The sequence below is a fragment of the Microcaecilia unicolor genome, chromosome 2 (genome assembly GCF_901765095.1).
Source record: "Microcaecilia unicolor chromosome 2, aMicUni1.1, whole genome shotgun sequence".
Taxonomy (NCBI): Eukaryota; Metazoa; Chordata; class Amphibia; order Gymnophiona; family Siphonopidae; genus Microcaecilia; species Microcaecilia unicolor.
In genome coordinates this window covers 302281806-302307226 of record NC_044032.1, presented here as the reverse complement: position 1 = coordinate 302307226, position 25421 = coordinate 302281806, and the positions used below count along the sequence as shown (strand labels likewise).

The 25421-nt window shown below is 42.1% G+C and overlaps 1 protein-coding gene across 12 annotated transcripts in view; it reads right to left on the bottom strand.

Moving 5' to 3' along the window:
- Positions 1 to 25421, bottom strand: part of PTPRD (protein tyrosine phosphatase receptor type D) — a 1064164-nt gene that overhangs the window by 596964 nt on the left and 441779 nt on the right. The gene's annotated exons all lie outside the window — the stretch shown is intronic.

Here is a 25421-nt window from a genome sequence, read left to right as displayed (position 1 = left end):
GGGGGGGAGGAGGAGGAGGAGTTTACCTAGCCCATGGAAGTGGAGGAGTTCCCTGTGACAGAGGAAGCAAGTGAAGAGCTCATGGAATGTGAGAACTCAATTCCTATTCTCCCTGAGGCAGATGAGGAGATGGAAGTAGCAATGAACACTTAAGCAGCATCTGATAAAGTGAAGAGTTGATTAAACAGTTACCTTCTGAGTAAGAGACTTTTGGTTTTTGCTTCTATGAAAGCAGAATTGGGAAGGATGCATAATGGAGTTCTACTTCATTGTAAGTGTGTGTGTGTGGGATCTGCTAGCGATTTGAGCCCTAGGCTTGTGTGAGGGGCCAAACCCTGGTTATCCAAGAGATATTTTGTTTTTCCTTGAATGCCGAGAGTTTTTCAAGCACCTATGTTTGTTTCTTATTTATGGTTGAAATGAGTGTCTAAAAAGGCAAGGTATTAAGAAGATTCCACAAAAAGGAGGAAAATAAAAATCTTCTATAAGAAGTCAACAGACAAACCAACAACATAAAGGCATATTTTCAAAGCACTTAGACTTACAAAGTTACATGGAGGGCCATTTTCGATATGACATCTAAGTCTGACTTTGGACGTTTTGCAAAAAATGTCCAAAATCTGCATAGGAAAGAAGGTAATTTTCAAAAAAGAAAAACGTCTATCTTTTTTTTTTTAATACTGTTTTGAACAAGATTTTGTGATTTAAACATTTTGGGTTTTTTGGTCCATTTTCGGGAAAAAAAAAAACGTCCAAGTGCAAAACGCACAAAATCAAGCCATTGGGATGTAGCAGGAGCCAGCATTTTTAGTAGACTGGTCCAAAAAAAAGGAGTAGGGGAAGATGGCTCTTCTCAAACAACGAAGGAGATGTGTGGATGGATTAAAGGCTTTATTGCAAAAACATCAAATTCAACTCGACACAACAGCCATGTTTCGGGGCCTGAGCGCCTGCTTTAGGAGTCTTATGATGTCAATTATAATGTCAATGTAGATGAGAAATGTAAATAAGAAATTTCCTTATCAAAATATGTACACAAATGGGGTATGAAACATAACCCTGAATGAGAGAAAAAACAAACAAAAATCTTCATGAGCTGCCAATAGCGGTCTCTGTGAAGTATCAATAGGGCACCCTGGGGGCATGCAGTGACCTTCATAAAATGTTCCCAGGTACGCATCTCACCATTGCTCCCTTATCTTGTCTGGTGAGCCCCAAAACCCACGTAAAACCCACTACCCCCCACCCCAACTGTACACCACTACCATGCCCTTACTATCAAAAAGAACAGATTTTTAGGTGATGTGATTGGGGAAGGGATGGGTCTGGGAAAGAAGCACCTTTATTTTTAGTAGCTAGGATGTACTTCTGTGGACTTAGGTTAAAATTACAAACAAAAAAAAATACTAATCAGGAAACATACATTTCCGCTGATCCTGCCATGATCAAACCTATGATAAGTCAATCCTTTTGTCTGTCCAGTATTCACACCTGTATTTTTTACATCTTAATAACTCACACATGGATTCAGCATAGCACAGCATAAAACTCTTCCCGTCTTGTACTGCAATCTTCAAAGTAAAAATTTCCAACAGAATTCTGTATATTTTTTTAATCAAAATGTGTTCTTACACCTAAAAGATAAACAGAATATCAAGACTGTTTCCCATTACTGTGTGGCTATCCTATTTCTATTTCAAGTACAAATAGCAAGTCTTCCTTCACAGGGCAATCTGCTGAGCCAATTACTCAAGACAAACGATGAATTCAAGGAGCCAGAGCAGATATCACTGTTCATTTTAAATTGCTTGTATATGTGCATAACCTTTTTTGCCATATCCGTGAGAATGTAAATACCATTATTCCAAATGACTGGAGAACTCAGCTTGCTTTCAATGTAGTAGATTATCTCCCATTTTGCGCTACACATGCAGGATCTTTCTTAAATAAAGCAGATGTGTCAAGGGACTATATCAGTGGGGTTTTTTTTATTGCATCAGTTCTGTACTCAGCACTGTGTAACAGCGGACATAGATACAGCACACCAACAAGATATGATGAATAGTAATCAAAAATATTTGACTTCTACAAGAACATGCCACACACTGTAAGATCCAGTCAAAAGAACCGAGAACATCACCTTCGACTGGAAAATCAATAATAAAAGCACACTGGTCCTAAAATGATACACAAAAGCCCAGGGAAGTGTAAAAAAAATGGTAAGACAATCACTAACATAACCCTGAGATGCACTTTGCTGTCAAGTTTCCTCAGAACCACCATGCATTAGTGTTTTATTGGCAAGTGTTCTGCCGTTCGCTTCACTGTGCTGACTTCTGCTTCAGTGTACCACATGGGAGCAGAGTGTTTTTATTATTGATGTAGTGATAGATGTGCCATTTCTAAATCTTTTAGTAATATCTTGAAGTGTGCAGCATTTTGTTGAGTGTTGAATCTAGTCAGTTGTTAGCACAATTACTCAATTTGTGAGTCCTGAGGTAAGGTCAATTTATTTCTATTAATTAATATTTTCTGCAAAATATAGCAGCTTTGTAGTCAATGGTCAGTTCATGTGGTGATCAGCTTAAGTTAAATGTTAGTGTTCAATTTAATCAGTACATTCAATACCACTGTCCATATTGGCTGGTGAATATGCTGGCACTATTCATTTAGTTTAGGCCTGCTATTCAGAGGCTCAACTAAATGCATAAATTATTTATTTCAGGGCTGAATATCACCACTATCTGGATATTTAGCCTGCCCATACCTCACCTCAACCCCAGCCCACAAATACACAGATAATATTGAGCTATTTAGAGGGGCATTTTCAAAAGGTCGTCCAAGTATGAATTAGAGCGTCCTTGCGAAGTCGGCCAAAATGAGGCAGGTATAATCGAAAAATAGTATGGACGTCCTTAGACATTCCATTATCGCAGTGCGAAACGCCCAAATCAGGGACGCCCAAAGTATAGTAAAAAGGATGCCCAGCTGCCAGAACCGCGAAAGGACGTCCCTAAAACATTCACTGTACTTGCCAATTTGTCATATCAACATCCTTTGCCGGTTCTATGAGAAAGACATCCTTATTACTATACTTTGGACTTCTCTGATGTACATGGTTGTTCCGCAAGTACAGTGCATGTAGTTGCGGACATCCAGGTACGGGAAATATAATGAACAATCATAAGTGTAAAGTACAGTAACAAGGATGTGTTTCGTGCAGAACTGCCGAAGGATGTCCATCTTACTAGGCCCACCTAGTAGGGCGCCCTTCTCTTTCGAAAATTCACCTGATAGTGGCCATATGTCTGCCGCAGTGTTTGGTCTGTCAACAAAATGGATTTTTTCCATTTAGGATAGGTGAATCACTCTTCCAGAAATAAAAGGATTGGTTCTTTCATTACAATGATTTTCTACTACAAGATCCCCTTATTATCCCTTAACCCACACTGCCAAGATTTACCTGTTTGAATAGCATTCCATGCCACTATTAAAAATGTTGCATCCAATGCATGTTAGTGGATCCAATTCAAAATCTAAACCACTTTAACAACATTTTCAACTCAAAAAATGTTAGACCATAGGAAATCTATCATAAAATATAATCTATTCTTTACTACAAAATTGGTTTCATAAAATTTATAAGATTTATATTAATGTATATGACCTCAAAAGGGGAAAGTGAGCTGCAGGAGTAGTCCAGCCTTTATGGGAGAATCTAAATATTGGCCAGGTAAATATTATATCTTATTCTAAACAATACAGAAAGTTTGCATTATACCATAGCTAATCCTACAGATCATGGTGACAGTGCTCGGTAATCAGATGTCCTCCTAAAATGTACACACATTTTTTGAAAACGTCACTTAAACAGGATCTGCATAGATACACCTCACATCAGAGGACTTTTTTTGCTTTCATTTGAATGATTACACTTCCTCCCTGTTAATCACTCTCTTGAGGTGATACATTACAATGATTTCAAAGGATCAAGAGAGCAAGCAGAAACTCCTTCAGTCTTAGGATACTCCAGAGTCAACAACTGCTTCTATTTGTTTACCAGCAAATACACCTTCTGCATAAGATATTTTTAAAAATGCCCCTTTAACAGCCCAAATTCCACCAATTAGATGAATGGAAGTTAGAGAATGGGATTAACCAATGGCTTTCACAATTGTGATTCCCAGATAGCAAGGACCACATCCTCATGTTCTTTATAATACTGCTACAGTCATCCAGTTTCACTTTGTAGCTCTCAGAGTAAATGAAGTTGAGATAATTCATCAGGGGGGGAATGTTTCTTTATCTGCCCAAAAGCTGTCTTGGGTAATTTATTCAGTTTTGATTATTGGATCTTCACAATTAGAGTAAAGTAGAAAATAAATATATAAACATGCTCAACAACAAAAATATATATATCTAGTGGAAAAAGGGTACTTAGGAAACACAGTTCCTTGGATTCTAAATATGTTGCTTAGATTTGCATGCCAAAATTTGGGTATGCTTCAGAGATGTGAGCACAAATTAATTTGCTAGCAAGTCAATTAACATCAATAATTGGTCGCTAACAACAAATTAATGTTAATTGGCACCCATTAAAATTTGTGCACCAATCTGGCTGCGCACTATTCTATAAGACTTGGGGCCTAGCTGTAAAAACACAGAACTCAAAAGGGGACATGGCCATGGGAGGAGCACGGGCGTATCAGGGCATTCCAAAAGGTTACGCGTGCTCTTCCACAATATTGCCTCAATACACCTACCTTGGGCACCAGCTTTTACACCAGGTTTCAGCGGGTACAAGTCTGGCACCCAAAATCAGGAACGGGAATTGGCACTAAGCGTTCTATAAAAGGTGTGTGCCCATTATAGAATCATGCTTAGCATTGATTTTTGAGTGCCATAGAATTTCCCCCAATATGACACTGTTGAACATGGTGGGGGGGAAGGAATTATCAAAAAAAACACATTGAAACATCCATAGGTACAAACTAGTAGGTTTGAAAGAAAAACAACACCAGTAGTTTCCCTCTGAAAGCAGCCCATGCTGAAATGCCAATAAGATTTGAACCTACTTTTGAAAATCATGTTGTTGTTTCCTAATTTTGGAGGAGTTAGATTCAAGAAATATTTGAGTAATTCTTTTCAATACTTAGCAGTAAAGCGAAGATACTTACCTGTAGCAGGTATTCTCCAAGGACAGCAGGCTGATAATCCTCACAAGTGGGTCGACGATCTGCACCAGCCCGGGAATCGGCATTTGAAATATCAAAAACTTTTGCTGGAGCCTTTCGAGCACGCCATGCGTCCAACAGCGAATGCGTCAAGTGCCTTCCCGCCTGCCATGCAGCCGCGCTCCTCTGTTAAGTGAACAGTAAAAAAGAGAGATAGAGGAGACAACTCCAAGAGGAGGTGGGCAGGTTTGTGAGGATTATCAGCCTGCTGTCCTTGAAGAATACCTGCTACAGCTAAGTATCTTCGCTTTCTTCAAGGACAAACAGGCTGTATAGTCCTCACAAGTGGAGTATCCCTAGCATCCAGGCTCACTCAAAACAACAACCATTGGTCAATTGGGCCTTGCAATGGCGAGGACGTAACGTAGATTAACCTGAAACTATATACAACTAACTGAGAGTGCAGCCTGGAACAGAATAAAAATAGGCCTAGGGGGGTGGAGTTGGATTCTAAACCCCAAACAGATTCTGCAGCACTGACTGTCCAGACTGTCACGTCGAGTATCCTGCTCAAGGCAATAATGAGATGTGAATGTGTGGACTGAAGACCACGTTGCAGCTTTACAAATCTCTTCAATGGGGGCTGACTTTTAAGTGAGCCACCGACCCAGCCATGGCTCTGACATTATGAGCCGTGACATGGCCCTCCAGAGTCAGTCCAGCTTGGGCATAAGCAAAGGAAATGCAATCTGCTAGCCAATTGGAAATTGTGTATTTACCAATGGCTACTCTCCTCCTGTTGGGATCAAAAGCAACAAGCAACTGGGTGTTACTGTCTGAAAGGCTTCGTCCGCTCCATGTAAAAGGTCAATGCTCTCTTGCAGTCCAAGGTGTGCAAGCTGCTTTCACCAGGGTGGGCATGAGGACGTGGAAAAAATGTTGGCAAGACAATCAACTGGTTCAGATGGAACTCCGACACCACCTTTGGCAGGAACTTATGGTGCGTGCGGAGGACTATGTTGTGATGAAACTTAGTATAAGGTGCATCCACTACTAAGGTCTGAAGCTCGCTGAACCTACAAGCTGAAGTAACAGCCACCAAGAAAAGGACTTTCCAGGTCAAGTACTTCAGATGTCAGGAATTCAGTGGCTCAAAAGGAGTTATCATCAGCTAGGTGAGAACGACGTTGAGATCCCATGACACTGGCGGTTTTTTGACAGTGGGTTTGACAACAGCAAACCTCTAATGAAGCGAACTAAAGGCTTACCTTCTACACACTGATGATAAGCACTAATTGCACTAAGGTGAACCCTTACGGAGTTGGTCTTGAGACCAAACTATGATAAGTGTAGAAGGTATTAAAGCAGGGTCTGTGTTGGACAAGAAAGGAGATCTATGGCCTTGCTGTCACACCAAATGGCAAACCTCTCCCATTTAAAAGAGTAACACCTCTTAATGGAATCTTTCCTGGAAGCAAGCAAGACTCACGAGACATCGTCTGAAAGACCTAAGGAAGTGAACTCTATACCTCTTAACATCCAGGCCATGACAGCCAGAGACTGGAGGTTGGGATGTAGAAGCGACCCCTCGTTCAGAGTGATGAGGGTCAGAAAACACGGTTCTTCGGAGGACAAGTCCAGAAGAAGAGGAAACCAAATCTGACATGGCCAAGACAGCGCAATCAGGATTATGGTTCCACGGTCTTGCTTGAGTTTCAGCAAAGTGTTTCCCCACCAGAGGTATGGGAGGATACACATACAGAAGGCCTGTTCCCTAATGGAGGAGAAAGTCAGCTCTCTTGAGAGTGGAGTCCACCACCATGGAGTTGTGGGGTAACTGAGACCTCATCAACCCAGGTTCCCAGTGGATCCGATATTGGGAAACTGTCTTCTTAGGGATCATGGGGCCAGAAAGAAGGGAGGCCCAGTTTCGCATAAGGACTTCCCTGAGTAACTTATACAAAGGGACTGTCACTGCCTCTTTAGGTGTTGAGGTGTAGTCCAGGACCTCGAGAATCTCAGCCCTGGGCTCATCCTCCACGTCTACGGGGAATAGAATGGCCTGAGCCATTTCCCACACAAAAGATGAGAAAGAGAGGCTCTCAGGAGGAGACAGTCTCCTTTCAGGTGGAGGGGAAGGTTCAGAGGGAATCCCAAAGGACTCATCTGAGGAAAAGTACCTGGGATCTTCCTCTGACTCCCAAAGCATTCTTTCTCGGAATCTGAGAGCTCTTCCCTCAGTGACTTCCGAGACCGGACCTGCCTCGATGCCGAAGACCCGTGGTCTCGATGGAGATGTTGAAGGACTAACTGCCGCACAGACTATAGCGAAGCTTCCTCCAGCGATCTCGATGGGGAGTCAACCTGGGTGGCAGACAATACTGTAGCCGCAAGCGGCACTGAACTCGGGGACCTCAGCACAGTTGGAGGGCCAGACACAGCTGCAGCAGACGGCAAAGTAGGCGCAAGCACCCCTGACGCCGATGCAGATTAATGCATCAATCCTTCCAGAAGCTCTGTTAGCAAGGCCCAAATGTCCTTGTCGAGAGACGCCATCAGAAGAGGCTGTGGGGCCGGTGGAGCAGTCGGTGGCAGAGCTGCCTGGGGCTCGGGAGCAGGAACCAGGTTGCTAAGAGACTGACACACCGGCGCCTCTTGTATGGAGGGGAAGCGGTCCTCCTGGTGTTGATGCTTCTCGGGTGCAGGTGCTCCCGGCACCATGCGTCGAGAGAGAACGGTGTCGGTGCTTCTTAGACTTCACTCAATGCACCTCACCGAGGCTCCTCGGTGCTGATGAGGACAACATTGAATCCCCACATCGCCTCGGGGTCGGGTCCGATGATGGACAGTCCCAGGGGGCCTGCATAGTAGGAGGCCTCAAGGTAGGTAGAGACCCACTTGATGATTTGCTACTCCCAGTGTGTCGTGGCCACTCAGCAGCCATGCCTACCTCCACTCCCGACATCGATGCGTCCCTCGATGTTGACGCCGCCGACCTCGGTACCGATGTCGATGCCAACGTCAAAGGACCAGACCGAGCCCACAAAAGGTTTTCTCTCTGGGCTTCTCAAGCCAGTTCAGTTCTTCATACGAAGACAAAGGGCACAACGGGTTATGGTCAGGCCCAAGGCACTAAATACACTACGAATGGGTATTAGTACCTGACATGGTCCGATTACACCAAAAATGCACAAAAAAAAGGAAATTCCCAGCCAAGCAGGCCTAAGGATGACTGCGGCTAAAAGAAAAGAAAATTATACGTGGGTCCAAGAAACTAAGAATATAAGGAAAAAATATATATATTTTTAAAACAACAACGAAGCAGAGCCAGGTAAATTAACTGCCGCTCCTCAATGGAAAAAAAAGTAACTGAGTGTGGTCATGCGGTGGGCAGGAAGGCACTCGGCGCATGCACAGTTGGACGCACGGTGCGCTCAGAAGGCTCCAGCAAAAGTTTTTGCTATTTCAAATGCCAGTTTCCAGGCCGGTGCGGATCGCGAACCCACTTGTGAGGATTATACAGTCTGCTTGTCCTCGGAGAAAAATTGATATACCATATCAGATCAGATCTATTTGCTCTTATTTTATTTTTAGAAAACAAATGAGGTCTTTATTGTTTTTCAGATACAATATCAATTTATTTTAAATTGTTCTGTTATTTTTTTTGTAATTCAATCTGACTGGGATGTTTTTTCTTTCTGTAATCCGCAATGAATCCTATGGAGATATAGCAGAATATGTTATATATGGTATGCTATGGTATGGTAAGGTTTGCTTTCCCCCCTCTCTCCCCCATGTCTGGAAAGTTCTCCGCTCAATCTGGATGAAAGTGTGTGGGCTGTGCAAGTCCATACATACTTTTCCCCAAGCAGAGGAGGGCAATTGTCACAGGCTAATTTCACTGGGTAAACTCTTTCAATATTGCATTCATATACATTCAATAAGGAACCAGCTCACCTTCCGAGCTCTATTCATCCATGTTTTACATGAGTCTAATTTTGCTATTTATCCATAAGAAAAAGGAGGGGGGGGGGGGAAACAGCTGAAAATTCAACTCTCCTTCAACTTATTCTAATTTTCTAAAAGCTTAATTTAAAATTTCTAGATGTTCCCATTAAATCTTTGATTTCAAATTGATATTTATTATGCCCAATTAAATTGTCAGTGTAATGAAAAATTGTCCAACTGAGCAGAATGGTGAGGAGTGTTGTGCTGCTTGACTGTCAGATTTATTTCATGAAAATAAGAATTAGTAGACTCTCCATTGCTGTATCTTCTAATGACAGTAGGGATTCCAATCAAATCAGCTGTCTAACTCTAATCAGTCCTACAAGACAAGATAGAACTAATATCCAGAGGAGCAACCTAAGCAAAAGAAAGGCCAAATTATGGCACCAGATAACTGAAAAGAAGAAAGAACTGAATAATGTCCATAAAGAACAGCACACAAAAAATGTTTGATACCTTTTGACTGGCTTAAAAGATCTCAGTAACTGATACTACTGAAGCATAAAAGACTACAAAATGGCTTGAGACAGTCCATTTGCAGAAATGACTCCTAGGTATTGAGATGGAGATATTAGGATACTCAGTGAGCTGATTAAAATCATGGATGACACACATTTCCTGGATCGATTACTACACTTGCAGAAGAGACTAACATAATATTGAAGTATATGATGGCAGATAAAGACCAGCATGGCCCATCTAGACTACCCAGTAAGATGACTAGAGCTGTATCTGTCATTCCATATAGGTCACTCCTCTATGCTTTTGTTTTGGGTTGTACCTGTCACTCCATGCAGCTTACAATCCTCTATAATTTTTTTTAAAGTCTGAAAGTCATTTATGGATTGCTTTACTTTCCTTCCTCTTGATAGACAAAGATCCTCAGTGTCTATTTCATGCTTTTTTTTTTTTTTTTTAATTCCATTATAGTTTTTCTCCCCATTGCCTCAACTGGAATCAATACATCCACCATCATTTTGTGAAAAAGTATTTCTTGGTACTGCTTGTTAAGACACAAATTAGGGTACAATAACCACTACCACAGAAGCATGCTAACAGTTACCACAGTGGCATGAAGATTTGCATGCGCTAATTCACACACTAACAGCATAAATCTGTTGGGGGAACATGAACTAGGTGGGTCAAGGGTGGAGAACAGGTGAAGACTGCTTAAAACAGTGAGGGGTCCTTTTACAAAGGCACACTAGCATGTGCTAAAAATAAGCATGAGCTAAATGCTAGAGATGCCCATATATTCCTATGGGTGTCTCTAGCATTTAGCACACGTTAATCAGTGCATGTTAAAACGCTACTGCACCTGAGTGAACTTAATGTGCGCTAACTTCAATTTGTACAGTTAACATGGCTTTATTTAGCACCTTCTCAACAGGTTCTACGCATGCTAATGCACATATCAATGCCTTAATTGCATAGGACATGCTGGGCATGCCCCCAACAATCAGTATGCAGCCTTTCCACCTAATGTGTACTGATTTTTGCTGTTTAGGTGCATTGTGCAAAAATGTAACCCTTTCATGCAGTTATGCATGTCTTAATTCTATCATACAAGAAATGACCAGGCCTAAGCCTTCAAAACTTTCCCCTGATGCCTTTCAAAAACATTTCATTAGCAGTTTACAGACATCATTGACCCTACAACAGCAGACTCCATTGCTTGCCAAATATTTCTCTCAAAGAGAGTAAAAAAAAAAAAAAAAAAGAAAGAAACCTCTGGGACATTCCTTCAAAAGCTGTGAATTAGATGTATCTCATAGCCAGCTGAGCCCAAACCAATCTATATTCATTGCTTAAAGGGTATGCTGTTGTTAGCAATGTACAACCTCAAGACTCTCTCCTTTTCTCTCCCATAATCTGTAGACATATCTGTAACAGGTCTGCCAATCAGAATTGGAGACTTACATTATTCATATTTTTAGCCAGAAAATTCAATCTAGGGATATTTTCTTGCCAATTTATGACTTCACAGCTTTATTATTGCCATATGATAAAAACTCATTTTACTGTGAATGAGAACATTGTAGCAATGACAAACTACTAATTCCCATATGCTTGTTTCTATCTGAAGGATCATTTGGTGAACACCACCACAGGAAAAAAAAATCAATAAATAAAATTTACCCCAAACATATTAAAGCACCAAGATTACTTACATTTCTTGCCTATTGTTTGGCTCTAGCTAATCCACAATTGTCTTTTTCTTACAAAACTTTTCAAAGGTGCCTTACTTTAGACTTTTTTTTACTGTGAAGCTAAAAGGCATGAATATTCGATCATGACCACAAGCTGTGCTGTTAAAGGACTTCCACTGTGCTAACAGTGTTCAGCCATTTGTATTCAATATATTCTTTAAGAAGGTAATTTTACAAAGTCATTTTAGCACAGACATAGCAATATATTATAGGTGTGGCTGGGGGCAAGGGGGTCTAGATGAACCATGGGCAAAATCATAAAGTGGCTCTTTTGCTATGCTGCAGTAAAAAATGGCCTGCGCTAGTGCATGAAATTGGCACGCGCTGGGTCATTTTTCACCGCGGCAGGTAAAAAGGCCTTTTTTAAAATGGGGCAGTAAATGGCCATGCACTAATATTAAAAGTAACATGCGGCTATTTACTGCCTGAGACCTTACTGCCACCTATTTACTTGGTGGTAAGGGCTCACACGCTAATCAGGCAGTGTGCGGCAATGTGGCCGCACTGCCGCTTACCGCCGGGAACACCCCCCAGGGTATAAAATTATCTGCTATGCAAAACAGCACACCAATTTCAGAATTACTGCTGGGCTCCCGCGCTACCCCAGTGGTAGTGCTGATTTTGCGGATGCTAGCCATGCGGTAGCCCTACTGCAGCTTAGTAAAAGGGCCCCAAAGCGTGCACATTGATTATAAAATACATTCATCCATGTATAGATATTTACACCTGCTCTTAAGCAAGCATAATTTCTGCAGCATCAATGTAGGTACAATTACTGCTAGACTTGCGATAATATATTAGGAAGACACATAGGTGGCTATCAGGGGCAAAATCGAAAGAGAAGGGTGCCCATCATATGACACAAATCGGGAGATGGGCATCCTTCTCTCAGGGTTGCCCAAATTGGCGTAATCGAAAGCCGATTTTGGGCGTTCTCAACTGCTTTCCGTCGTGGGGATGACCAAAGTTCACGGGGGCAAGTCGGAAGCGTAGCGAAGGCAGAATGGGGGGCATGGTTAAGAGATAGGTGTCCTCAGCCGATAATGGAAAAAAGAAGTGCACCCCTGACAAGCATTTGGCCGACTTTACTTAGTCCCTTTTTTTACAACCAAGCCTCGAAAAGGTGCCTGAACTGACCAGATGACCACCGGAGGGAATCAGGGATGACCTCCCCTTACTCCCCCAGTGGTCACCAACCCCCTCCCACCCAAAACAAAAAAAATGTAAAACATTTTTTGACAGCCTCTATGTCAGCCTCAAATGTCATACCCAGCTCCATCACAGCAGTATGCAGGTCCCTGGAACAGTTTTTAGTGGGTGCAGTGCACTTCGGGCAGATGGAGCCAGGCCCACCCCCCTTACCAGTTATACTTGTGGTGGTAAATGTGAGCCCTCCAAAACCCACCTGAAACCAACTGTACCCACATGTAGGTGCCCCCCTTCATCCCTAAGGGCTATGGAAGTGGTGCACAGTTGTGGGGAGTGGGTTTGGGGGGAGGTTTGGGGGGGGGCGCAGCACTGAAGGTAAAGGAGCTATGCACCTGGGAGCAATTTGTGAAGTCCACTGCAGTGCCCCCTATGGTGCCCAGTTGGTGTCCTAGCATGTCAGGGGGACCAGTGCACTACGAATGCTGGCTCCTCCCACGAGCAAATGCCTTGGATTTGGTCATTTTTGAGATGGGGTCCTCGGTTTCCATTATCGGCGAAAACCAAAGTCGCCGATCTCAGCATTTAGGTCGCCCATCTCTAAGGTCGACCTAAATGTTGAGATTTGGGCGTCCCCGACTGTATTATCGAAACGAAAGATGGACGCCCATCTTGTTTCCATAATACAGGATGCCCCGCCCATTCACAGGGACGTCCTCAGAGATGGGCGTTCTTAGAGATGGTCATCCCCGTTCCATTATGCCCCTCCACGTCTCTTAATAAAATAGGGCCATGATTAGTGCCTTTCTGTCCAATTAACCTAGGTGCCCTGTTAATGTTACCCTCTACAAATGTGGCATATCGTGCACAACTGTCTAATTCATGTTTTCATGCCTTCTGGGACAGTTATCCCAATGTCAGCTGCAGGTTTTCTGTTGGATTTTTTTTTTTTTTCAGAGCGGGGGTGGCCACATGTTTATTCGCAAGGCGTCTCTTTTGGGTAAAAAAACTGTCTTAAAGGTCTGGATTATCCCTGATTCTCCTTCCTATTGGGGCTGGCGTAGCACATCATATTACGTTAATGGAGAAGCAAAAGGTGGCTCTATCTGTTAAATGGAAGAAGCTATTTTTATAAATAAGGGACCCTTACATAGCCTCTCTTTCACCAAGAGCTTGTACTTTGATCTTGAGCACCTTGTGCTCAAGATCAAAACACACTAGGACAAAACACACTAGGACAATTAATCTCCCTCCCTTTTCTCTTCCAGATCATTGGGTGGGGGGGGGGGGCATACACCCTCACACCCCCACAACATTATCTTTTACACATCCTTTACCCTTTCAGACATGCATTTCCTATGGATGGGGGGCAATGCCCCCCCACACCCTCCCAAACTAGGTTTCAACCTAATTCATGTTTAATCCAGGATCTAAATGTCATAAATACAGGTTATACAATGCAGCAAGAGAGAGCCTGATAGAGCAGAAGCATCTATACTTACAGCCTTTGATCATTAAGTGAAGTCCACAGAACATCATTTGGGATGAGGAGTTTATTTGCCAAGATACAAGTCAAATCAGTGATTGACAACAGGCACGTACAATCAATTAATTATAGGAATATAATAATCCAGCTGCAAACAGGTGTTAATTAATTCCTAATCTTTTATAATTTCTTTTACCAATTAAAGGTTTTACAAGGGAAAGCAATTAGGTAATTTGTCAATTCTGCTGGTCACATTGGTTTCCCTTGGAGAGAGAGAGTGGCAACCCTTCTCTCTAGCTTAAACCAGGAAATAGGTGCCCTCAGGATATGGATAATATGACAGTAGATATACCTGATTGGATCTATGCTAATGTCATGGTTACCACTGATTGGCTCATACTAATGAGTAGCTTTTATCTTGCTAACATGGTTTTGTCTTTAGCTCGCTTGACCACAAATCTTAAGCAAGACCCTGCATCCAGCTACACCTTTCCTTTCTCACACCATGGCTGACCACAATGTCACTCTGTCCTTTGGACCCCCACCCTTGTGTTTCCTATTGTTCTCTGCAGTGCTCCAACACTGGGAGTTCAAGCAAGAGCCACACAGGCCTGTAAGCTTTTCCCTAATTTTAGATCCTGAACCAAAGTCTAGGCAGGGGACCAAGGCTCAAAGCTGTAGCATTTTTATACAATAGATAAATACAAACTGCAGTTCATGTGGGGGGGGGGGGGCAATGCCCTCCACTCACCCCCAAACTAGGTTTCAACCTAATTCATCCCCTCAAAATGATACACTGATTACGATTTATAACAAATTACTACTCTACCTATGAAAAGTTATTCCGTTTTTATATGTCCTCTGTGTATATCCATATGCTGCTCTAACCTCCTTGTTCCAGATGCCATAAAAATAAAAAGCACCACTAAAAAAGCACCACCAGGACTTATTGGACCTGATACAAGAAAGAAGCTATGGTGACTGGGGGGGGGGGGGGGGGGGGGAGAATCCTAGCTGGGAATTGTCCCACTTAAGTGGGAATTATCTTGGGGGGAATTAATTGGTGGGCGGGAACTTGCCTGATACCCCCTAACTGGGGCACCAGCATTTACACCAGTTTCAGCAGGCTTAAGGCTAAATCCAGGTCAGGATTCGGCGATAAGCTCAATCATATAAAGGCCGTGCATCCTATACAGAATCACATATAGTGCTGAATTTTTTGGGCGCTGAATTTTAAGCACCATTTACTGAATCCAGCCTATGTGCAGGAAAGAAAAGTAACTTTGTATCCTCATATTTTATGATCTCTCTCTCTCATTATGCACTGATTTTGTTTTTATTTATTTTTGGAAATACAATTGAACCGAAGTGCTCCATTAACGGAGCAACAGCATCTGTGTTGGTCTTCTCTTCTATTAAACCATTATAATAGAATAACTTACATCATAGTGAAGTCTCCACAAACTGATTTATCTGTTTTCACATTAAAATGAGAAAAATTCCAGTTGTGAAAGACCTGGTGAGTGGTAACTTTTACTAAAGTATCTTTCCAATCAAGATTAATGGAACAGCAGAAAGCCACCTTCAGTACTTGCTGTCAGTTTATAGCAAGAAGTACCCATGAAATAAACTTTATACTTTGATCAAGATCTAATGAAATGCATTAAACCAGAGAATTCATAAAGGGCTTTTTGGACTAGATTATTTAAGATTATGTTATAATTTTCTTAATACTGCAGCTTAATCTCTCTGCTTTGTAATATCCAATAACGCTCCTTACTCAAAAGCAATCATGACAAATGCTTCTTTCTGAATTGCAAAGCTTTTTTTTAAAAACCCAATTCTATGTTTAGAACTGACCTCTATTGAGCGATGGCACCATGATGCAACTACCCAAGATATTTAATAATTTTTTAAATTCCATCTCCCATCAAGTATACCCTGAATGTAAGATAAGGAAAGAGTAGGCAACACCCCCCACCAAAAAAAAAAATCACAACAAAAACACACCTAAGGGAGAAAATCTGGTGTGAATTTTCCATATTTAAAAAAATGTATTAAATGATTAATAGATAAATGAAAGTTTTCAAAATGCCCATAATTTTGAAAAACCTTGCTATATTTCCAACAGTTTATTTATGTTAATTTATATACCATGTCTTATTGCAGCTGCAAAACAGAACGGTTTACATATGTATAAAAACAATTAGTGTATACAAATAAACAAACATAGGAATTCCATTCATGACAGGAAAGCACAGCAACCAGAATAAACTACATAATAAAATCAGTACAAATTAAAAATCTAATATACAGTTAAGCTACCCCTTTTTCCTTTTCTTTTTGACCTTATATCATTATGCTAAGTTCTGTTCTACGTAGCTTATAAAGAGAAAGGTTTTCAAAAGTTTTCGGTAATGGAGATAAGATTTCTCTAATCTGATCTCCTTTGGAAGGCTATTCCAAAGGGAGGGTGACAAATAGAAAAAAGCCGATCTCCGTGTAGATTCCCATCTAGCCTTAGCAAGAGGGGGAATAACTAACCTGTTATCTGTTAGGGATCTAAGAGTTCGCATAGCGGTGTAGGGAATTGTTAAATTCGACAAGTAGCTAGGATTTAATGTGTAAAAGGCTTTGTGGGTCAGAACAAGAGCCTTAAACTTTACTCTTGCTTCGACCGGGAGCCAGTGCAGACAATGCAATAAAGGTGTTACTCTATCATCCCTCCGGGCCCTGCAGATCATACGTGCTGCTGTATTTTGAATTCTTTGTAATCGCTTTAAGTTTGCTTCAGTGTTTTGAGAGAGTCCTTACTTACTGAATTTCTAACTGACCGAAGCCGCCTCAGATGAAAAAAAGATTTTTTTCACTACATCAGATACTTGTTCCTCAAAGGTCAATGCGGAATCAATAATGACCCCGAGATATCTAAAGGACTTAACTTTAATTGAAGATGAGTATTAAACACTGTGCCATGTTTCAGCGAAAGCGCCTGTGCCAGGAGTCACACAATCTGATAGTATTGTAGCCTACTCTGTTTCAGGTGAAGTTAGACCCTGAGGGAAAAGGTGTTTGTAGTTGTGGCCAACTCAGGAGCCCAACCCTTACCCTGAGCAGGGCGGTACAAATCACTAGCCCCGTCCACAGAATCCTGGATTAAATAGAGGAAAAAGCTAAATTTCAGGATTGTTCATTGAAGGACCCATCATATGTAAGAATAATTTTGAAATTCAGATGTAATTGTGCACAACACATTTCAATTCTAAACAGCAAAAGTTTTCCCAACTTTGTAGCAGGTTTTAATTGTAATTCAACTGAATTATTCCAAATGCTGGTCATAGTTTGTGTTTTTCTTTCAGGCTAACAGTGCCAACAATTCAACAAAACCACAGAAAGTTATTTCGCAACTATTATCAAATGAGACAGAATCAGATTAATATTAGTGTACCCTTTGTTTCCCCTTCCTTTTTGACAACTATGTTTCTGTCTTCCACACTTCCCAAAGAGTTGATCCTTTGTGCTACCAGATTCAGGAGAAGTTTCAGGATACTTAGGTATTTGTTTAACCCCCATATACCTGTTCCTCTTTCTTTCCCCTTTTTATAGTCCCCAAGTAAGAATCTCTGTATCCACTTAGCTCTGCAATGGCAGCTTGTCCTTGCTTGGCTGGACTTTGGGTTTGCTTAAAAAGTGGGGCCCTGCAGTGACTCCAGCGATGCAATGTCCTCTTTGTTGATCTGAAGCCCAGGAAGATGCTACCTCCGTAACTTTAAAACGCAATAAAATAAAACCCTAACTACTCAAGTCTCAGGATGAGCTATTTAAACTGGGATTATTAGACTCTGTGGCCTTTCTAACTACATAAAAAGAAAGATTAATTAAATTCCCTAACTACTTGAGCATATTCTGTATACTGACCCTATACTAGAAAGCTATCTGATTTGGTGCAGGAGCAACAACCATCCCAGCACAACAGGCTTCCCTGATTACTTAAGCTGGAACTCGTTTTAATTACAACGCTGTCACAGTTACCTCAGTTGCCAATGTTTCCAGACCTTTGCTCACACAATCAGGTTCAGGGTCACACTGTACAGGCCTAAACACATCAGACCTAAAACCTGATGGAACCTTAACACAAGGTTTTAAGGAGGTCTTCCCTCCTTAAAATGTAGTAAAATGTCAGAACCTCCTCACAGAATATTGCCACTTAATATCTCATAACCTGAGACCAGTTTCACAGTCAGCTTCAATCACAATACTTTCAGCACTGTTACAACTTAAAGGGAAAATTTGCTCTGAATCTCTTAAGCCAGTTACTCTCACACAGCAGTGATACAACAGCTATCACAAAACTATACTTTTGAGGAAAACTCGCTGTCACCACAGAGTCACATACCTGCGCTTCCTCACTCTCTCAGTCACAGATCTTCCACGCAACTGCCACCCAAGCCATTTTCAAGGTGACAGTGGCTCAGATGAGATCAGAGCATCCATCCATGAGCCCAAGCACCAATCAGAAGCATGCATTTAAATGAATTCTAAAACTTTTGTATGCAAACAGTTTCATTCTGCAACCATAATCTCCGTTTTGAAAGTGTAAAATCCAATTGAAACGAATAAGAAAATAAACTTTTAAGTGAAAATCAGTGTTCCATTTTACCATGTATCAACCATTCACTTATTTTCAAATTTAAAATAACACGTTGTACAAGATGTTACCAAATTTCTTCACAAAAAATACCTAAAATCCACCCAAACTCTCCAACATCAGTCTAAAAATTAACACATGATGACCTCAGACACTGGCACAAGTGACAGGACCCCATAATGCATACCCAAGAGCACAAAAATCTGCCCACATTTAAAACAACCCCCAAACCAATTAAAATAAATATTTTAAAAATTCTCACCACCTTAACCCACCTCAGGGAGAACCCTGGACCCCACAAGGGACAAAATGAATTTTTAAAATCCAACCCCGAAGTCCTCAGTTCCACAGACCCAAACAATCCCATTTAAAATTAAAATAATTTAAAACCTAGGCCAGGTGACCTCTTACCTGGGTCCCCCATGTCCTCTTCAGGCTGCTTCTGGGCTTCTTCAGGATTTGGAAGGGCCCACCGCAGCAGCAGCAAAAAGCTACAATTTGCCGTGGAACTCCGTCAGGCAGGAAAAAAATTGAGGTCTCAGCTTCATTTGTGGCCTACCAGAGCTCCGGAGCTGTACCGCACATGTGAGGAAAAACAGGTATGTGCCGAGCTCTGACAGCCAGGCCCAAAGCAGGCCATTTTCTGACTCCTGTCTGCCTTCCTTCATTCTGGGCCCAAATGTTGTCACAGCAAGTTGCGCCTTCCACGACTCCAGGCCCGAAAAACCACAGAATCACCCTGGATACCAGAAACGGTCCTCCACTGCCCACCAATACACATCTTGGGCCAGAAACGGGCCAAAGAATTCTGGGTCTCTCAGCTAAAATTTAACCCTTGGGTTACAGTAATGAGCATGAAACAATATAAGTAGATTATAATTAATACATACAACATAAGCAGGTAAGTCTTGTTACAAAAACAAAGGCATATTCAGCAGCATTCTTATCTCTACGAGCCTCAAAGAATAAAGGCTTTCCTCCAATAGGTGTGTTTTTATCTCTTTATGTTTTGTTGGGTGTTCCCTACTTTTTTCTTATCTGGTTTTCCTGTAGGGAAATTGTCCTTACTCTGTTTTTGGTTTGTTCTCTGAATATAACTCACCTTGAGCTACTACTGAAAAGGTGTGAGCTAAAACCAAAGATTCCTTTCACTATCCATAAAGAAGCCTTAGATTGTGACTTCCATGTGGTAAATCAAGATTGCATTCCCTACATTAGGCATCTGCTTTTTAGATCAACTAGAAAGGAAAATGCTGTGGCAACAACATTGAAAGTTTCAAGGGGGGGGGGGGGGCATTCAAATCACTGCACAGTGGTGCCATCTATTGATTAGATTCAGTGTGTAAAAGATTCTGGAGGGAGCCAATATTTGTGGCTCAAGGCTAAAGGAAAGTCATTATGGTAGCTGGATGAGATGGAAGGTGATAAACCATTGCACAGTTGAAAGTAAAGAACCAGTAGCACTGCAACAAGAAAAGCCCTCAAGGGTTTCACCAGGCATAAGGTTATTTGGTAGAATGATAGTCCTTGTTACAGTTCTCTACATTTGTTGGTCTGCTGTTTGTTCTACTATCCATGATGACTATGCACGCAGTAAATTTTCATGTACTGGAAACCCCATAAAAAATGTCAGACACATCCATTGTGGATATCCTGAAACTAGACAGGCTGTGTGGTCCCTATGACCAATTCAGGGAGCTCTGTTCTAGCCCAGCCGGTGCAACAACCCTTGCTCTTGCCAGTCTAAGAAGCAGAAGTCTGTTCAAGGAATCAAACCCGACCATCTAGCATGGTGGCACTGCTGGACCACCAGGCCACATCCCTGTATTTATATTCTGCAAGAAGTATTCTAAGAAAGGTTAAAAAGGGAACTGCAGCTATTTTATTATTGAAGCATGGTTTATGGATGCCATTAATTTTTTTTTTTGTTACATTTGTACCCCGCACTTTCCCACTCATGGCAGGCTCAATGCGGCTTACATGGGGCAATGAAGGGTTAAGTGACTTGCCCAGAGTCAGAAGGAGCTGCCTGTGCCTGAAGTGGGATGTTACATTTGTACCCTGCGCTTTCCCACTCATGGCAGGCTCAATGCGGCTTACATGGGGCAATGGAGGGTTAAGTGACTTGCCCAGAGTCACAAGGAGCTGCCTGTACCTGAAGTGGGAATTGAACTTAGTTCCTCAGGACCAAAGTCCACCACCCTAACCACTAGGCCACTCCTCCACTGGCAATAGGCAAAATTACTTGATGTTAGGAGAACATAAATTAATCTATTTTGAAGTGAGATATGTTCAATATGATTGTGCGATTATAAGTCTTTAAATTAATGCAAAGGAGCGGATGAGAGCAGGGTAGAAGATACTTAGAAAGTTGCCTCTAATAAAAGCCCGGGTCTTGATGGGTTTGTGATTAGAAATAACATCTACACAAAAAGCAAATTTGTTATGCAGGGACCTTGGAGGACCCTCTCATACCCCAGATCCCTCCCTCGAGGGAGTAATCAGTAATGTCAGATAATTTTTCATCTCTGCTAGTTACCAACATTCACTGTCCACTGCAATTTACCGATCAGCATTATTTGCCAAGCAGCACATATGACCCAAACAATGACAGCATACTACATCCAAAATTATCATATTAGAGCATTCTGCTGCCATTATCAAATCATATTATCCTTTTCATTAAACTCGCAACTAAGGACATGCCGTAGACCTAAAAGAAATGATAGAATCAAACTAAGGGCACTCTGTGAAATCACTTTAAAATTCAGCCTTAAGAAATACTTGTGGCCCATGTGGCTTTCTGTAATGTGCAATTTTCTTCTCCTGTGAGCACTGGAAATTACCATATTATGTAGGCAAGCATTTATACAATATCTCCTTCCATTGTCTTGCACACATTTGTATGCGCAAACCAAAATATCCCCAAGTAAGTTGCTATTTTGTATCAATTTATTCTTATCTCTCTGTCGCTTCATAAACCTTTCCATAAGCAGTCTGCACTCAGCACCATAATTGCTGGAAAGCTGCCTGTATGCTGGTCACCCTTCCCTTTTGTTTCAATCTTTCATAAAGAAATCCTTTTGTGCTATTGTCAAGCAGCTGTGCTTTGTTCTTTAATGTTTCTAGCTTGGCTCCCCAACAGAGACCACTTTATAACATAAGCTGTAAAGTACCATTTTCACAGCAGGGACAGCAGTGTTCATCTTCAAAGAGAGGCATTAATAAAATGGGATTGTAGAGAACATGGTAATTCTGGTCAGAAGGTGTTACACAATGACAGAGACACTCTGTTTTGTATTCTCTCTGAAAATTAGAAGTTTCTTCTGCCTCCCATCCCCCCCTCTTTGCCTATATTACTTGAATTGGAGCATGCTCTTGGACAAACTTCTTTCTGCCAAATAAAGGCAACCATTTTCTCTACTGCGAAATCATTAAAACTTTTGGCTTTGCCTGTTTCTTAGCCAACTACCAATTCAGATGGTGGCTGCCCTTCTCAAAAATACAATTTTGCAGCTATGGCAAAAATCTTTTCAGAACAGAGCCTAAAGCAAGTGATGGTGAACCTGCAGCATATGTACTGGAGTTAGAATGTTGAGGTATCTGCAATAGCAGAAGCCAAAGGTGTGTTGTGGTAAGCTTGCTTCAGTCTCTCTGTTTCAGACAAGACCAATTAAATGATACTTCTGTTCCACTTGCTCCAGTAGACCAGGTACAAGTGCAACACAAAAGCTACTTTTTGCATTTGCATGATGAAAGCAGAGGACACAGAGGAGACCTAGAAGAAATGAGGCATGCACAGCAGAAAGAGCTCACTATAGTGCGGTCTCCAGGCATCCTTCTGTTATTTTTGCAAACTGCCATAGGGGAAAAAATGAAAAGAACTCTGAAAACAGACTTACTTATGTATTGCATTTGTATCCTACATTTCCCCACCCTTTGGTAGGTTCAATGTGGCTTAGTACGTGAATCAATAGAGACGGTTATATATTTAAAGAGAGACCATTACATGTTACAAGACAGATAGTTACAGATTTCTGATTAGTTTGATGTAGAGCACTTAGTACAATAGATCAGCAATTGCATAATCTGAATTTACAATATGTTTGGGGCGGAATGGGCTGAATTGGCGAAATTGAGGGTTGCGTCGTCATTGTCCGTTTGTGTGGGTATTTCATAGAGACATGGAGTAAAGACCAATTTTCTCTTAGTTCTTCACTCAGCCCACCTAATTGTTTTGGGCCTCTTCCAACTCCTGCCATGTACACTTAATACGTGTGTTTTGGAACGCATAAATAGAGGACTAGAGCAACCAAGGGCCAGCACACAAATGATGTATTTTAGATCAGAAGCAAATGCTTGGCCAGTTCTATTCCTGTGCACATAAGAGGGACTGACACCGTGCTGAGAAGAGAGTTCAGCATATTTCAGTGAATTCACAAAGATAATACCTCCAAACAGGTTAGTTTTGTGCTGTCTTGACAGGAATGAACCTCACTCATAAGCCCTGGCATGTTAGCTATGATCGTAATATCTCAATTTTACCACTAATACAGATCTTAATACTTGCACTGCCCCAAAGAACTTAAAGGAAGATCTCTTTGGGGCACTGCAAGTATTAAGTGGTCTGAATGAAAAGCAAACACTAGGACTTCTCAAAACTGTCCTGGGAATGAATAAGAAGTGTGAGGGTAATTCCATAAAGTGGCACTGATTTTTAGGCACTAATAACATGCTTATTGGGAGTCTATAGAGTACTAGTGTAACAGGGCAAAATACACACGAGCACTTACACAAACCACAAAGCTGGTTTATATGCTCACGTCTAGATTGTGAAACCATATGTATGGATTGTACTAGTTTATAATTTATGCAGGTAAGTGTGTGTGCATCCAGGTTTGCCCATACTCTGCCCATGTGAAAACCACCTCCAAAATATGCACCATGGGATATCACTGAATAGCAAGTAGCTTGAAAGTGGTCACTTACATGTTCTTGCCACCTAAATCTAGGCAGCTCATTATAGAATTACCCCCTATAGGCTGATTTATTTCATTCATATTTATTAATTGTAAATATCCTGAACATCCATCTAGCCGTGAAGTTGCCAGAACAGATTAGGGAAGCCCAAACTTACTTAAATACTTTGATATGGTGATAAAGCTAAACATGCATTGATCATCACAGCAGATCATTATTTTTTTGAATGTGCTTGCACCTTTTTAGTAGTAGCTCAGAGTGAGTTACATTCAGGTACTGGAGGGCCCTGTTTACTAAGCTGCGCTAGAGGCACATTAGTGCTTTTGGCGTGCGCTAACCATTAGCGCACACTGACTGTGTCGAGGCCCACAATATTCCTATGGGCACATACGCAGTTAGTGCGCACTAATTTTGGGCACATCGCAAAATGCTTGCATACCTCAGTAAGCAGGGCCTTAAGTTTGTACCTGAGGCAATGGAGGGTTAAGTGACTTGCCCAAAATCACAAGGAGCAGCAGTGGGATTTGAACTGGCCACCTAAGGATGTCAAGCCTCATGCTCTACTCAACACGATCTTATCTAAATCTGCACTACCCAAGCTGCAAAGAACTGAAATACAAAACAACTTATGCATCTAGTTTTTCCTACATAAGCACACAAAGGGTATGATACATACCTGTAGCAGTTGTTCTCCGAGGACAGCAGGCTGATTGTTCTCACGACTGGGTGACGTCCGCGGCAGCCCCCACCAACCGGAAAGAAGCTTCGCGGGACGGTCGGCACGCAGGGCACGCCCACCGCGCATGCGCGGCCGTCTTCCCGCCCGTGCGCGACCGCTCCCGCCAGTTGAATGACTAGCAAAAAGATGAAACACACAACTCCAAAGGGGAGGAGGGAGGGTAGGTGAGAACAATCAGCCTGCTGTCCTCGGAGAACAACTGCTACAGGTATGTATCATACCCTTTCTCCGAGGACAAGCAGGCTGCTTGTTCTCACGACTGGGGTATCCCTAGCTCTCAGGCTCACTCAAAACAAGAACCCAGGTCAATGGAACCTCGCAACGGCGAGGGTATAACAGAGATTGACCTACGAAGAACAACTAACTGAGAGTGCAGCCTGACCAGAATAAATTCGGGTCCTGGAGGGTGGAGTTGGATTTACACCCCAAACAGATTCTGCAGCACCGACTGCCCGAACCGACTATCGCGTCGGGTATCCTGCTGGAGGCAGTAATGAGATGTGAATGTGTGGACAGATGACCACGTCGCAGCCTTGCAGATCTCTTCAATAGTGGCTGACTTCAAGTGGGCCACCGACGCTGCCATGGCTCTGACACTATGAGCCGTGACATGACCCTCAAGAGTCAGCGCAGCCTGGGCGTAAGTGAAGGAAATGCAATCTGCTAGCCAATTGGAGATGGTGCGTTTCCCGACAGCGACCCCTAGTCTGTTAGGGTCGAAAGAAATAAACAATTGGGCGGACTGTCTGTTGGGCTGTGTCCGCTCCAAGTAGAAGGCCAATGCTCTCTTGCAGTCCAATGTGTGCAACTGACGTTCAGCAGGGCGGGTATGCGGCCTGGGAAAGAATGTTGGCAAGACAATTGACTGGTTAAGATGGAACTCCGACACCACCTTCGGCAGGAACTTTGGGTGGGTGCGGAGCACTACTCTGTTGTGATGAAATTTGGTATATGGAGCATGAGCTACCAGGGCTTGAAGCTCACTGACCCTACGAGCTGAAGTAACTGCCACCAAGAAAATGACCTTCCA